General features: G+C 35.2%; 1 non-coding gene across 1 annotated transcript; it reads left to right on the plus strand.

Annotated features, from left to right (window-relative positions):
• Positions 1-324: 324 nt before the first annotated feature.
• Trnas-uga lies at positions 325-412 on the plus strand. Its single transcript has one exon. It is a non-coding gene; the product is annotated as a tRNA-Ser (tRNA).
• Positions 413-2,119: the final 1,707 nt, after the last annotated feature.

Genomic DNA, 2,119 nt, shown 5'->3' on the forward strand with positions numbered 1-2,119 from the left:
GGGAATAGGTACAAACAAATTGATCTCTCTCATAAAAGAGAAGGCAGAGGAAAAATTTGGGCATGATAGAGACACTCCTGTGATTACTCGGCAAAGACATAGGAATCACATGCAGAAAGCACTGGAACATTTACAACGTTTTAATATCGATAATCCAATTGAGTTGATATCTGAAGATTTGAGGCTTGCTGCATTTGAACTTGGTGCGGTGATTGGAATTATTGATGTTGAGGAAATATTGAGTAGTGTGTTTAGCAACTTTTGCGTGGGCAAGTAAAGCTTTTATAGATTGCTTAAAATCAAATGTTGTGATAGAAAAGAAATGGACGGATGGCCGAGCGGTTTAAGGCACCAGTCTTGAAAACTGACGTACGTGATGAGCGTACCATGGGTTCGAATCCCATTCCGTCCGCACAGCATCTCGCTATGCTAGCTGATTTTTAGAGCTTATTTGGACTATGTGGTTCATAACGCTGGAAATCTTGTCTAATCTAGCCACATCTTTTAAAAATACATCCCTTTGTAAATTGACCTTGTTAGCAAAGAAAGCTAATATCTATAAATAGATCACCATCTGAATATGAAAACCGATATAGTAATAATAGGTGCAGGACCTGTTGGAATATTCACTGCTTTTCAAGCGGGAATGCTTGATATGGGATGTCATATAAAGAACTACCCTTCTGCGGCCAACTTGTTCACATTTATTTAAAACTTCTATTCTGATGTTTGCCATGTAATATTGTGAAAGACTTTAATATATCATAGCATAAGAAACTGCGAGCACATTTATATTTTAAATAATTTCTATACAATAAAAGTATTGTATTAATTGTTACTGTTAGTGGGAAGAGTTTTTACTGTTAATGTGGATGAATCCCTTTTTGATGTGCTGGTTCAGCACATATTTTCTGAATATGAAAGAGAAAAAATTCCCGAGATAAAGGTCATACTTCCTTGCAAGAGGGATGTGATAGCGCTACTCAATGCATTCAAGAATTATAACGCTGAAAAATGCATAATTTTGCCAGAGATAGTTTCGCTAGAGAACATTGATGAGGAAGATTTAATATTAAATCTTGATAGAGTTAAAGTTATAAGTCCAATAAAAAGGACGCTGCTACTCATTCAATTCATATTGGAATGGAATAGAAAAAATAATGATAATTTCCCAATTGATTTAGCTTATAGCCTGCCATCATTGCTTGATAAAATTCAGTATACCCAAATGGCAGAGTTCGATGAACATTCAAAAAAAATAGAAAGTTTCATAAATTTACTTATTGAAACATGGAATAAAATTTTAAAAGATTTAGGAGTAGTAGATATATTAGAACATAAGAGTGATTACATAAACAGTATGATAACCTCTTTACAAAAAGACCAACATATAATCTTTGTTGGAATCGGAAAGGATAAGTCGTTAATTAAGGCTATATATGACCTGCCGTTTGGAGAAATAATTTTGCCTAACCTGAATTTGAAAATTAAAGAGAAAGACTGGAAATTGCTTGATAAAAAACACTATCAATATTGTTTGAAAGATCTGCTCGATTATTTAAATGTAGATAGAAGGGATGTGAGTTTTCTGCCAGAAGCGTGTTCTCCAGTGCTCCGACACTGGGATCCAGAAAACTTAACTTTAAATGAACGCACCAGGTGGCTGTACAATAGAAACTGGATTCCAGTGTCAAGCACTGGAATGACACCATCTACTACTCAAATTACCTGCAAATTACAATGTTCGTACACTAAAAATCAGAGGGCTGGGATGACAGGAAGTCCTGAGCTAGATTATGTCTTTGATACAACTGCCGATCTAAGCAAAGTTAGTAGTGGACATATTGGCAATATTGAAGTCATCACTTGTGATTCCAGAGAGGAAGAAGCACAAGTGACATCATTAATTATAGAAAATGAAGGTTATGAAAACGTTTCTTTGGTTGTCTTTGATAAATTACTTGCAGCTCGTATAGCATGTTTATCAAGGCAACACAGTGCCATACCGGAAAATTATCCTTATATAACGCTTCTACTTTATAGTATCGAAGTTTTGACCTCAAATTGGAGCAGTGTGGCATTACTTTCGCTCCTTAAACATAGGCTAGTGACTTTTGGT

Source organism: Drosophila ananassae, assembly GCF_017639315.1.
Source record: "Drosophila ananassae strain 14024-0371.13 chromosome 4 unlocalized genomic scaffold, ASM1763931v2 tig00000073, whole genome shotgun sequence".
Taxonomy (NCBI): Eukaryota; Metazoa; Arthropoda; class Insecta; order Diptera; family Drosophilidae; genus Drosophila; species Drosophila ananassae.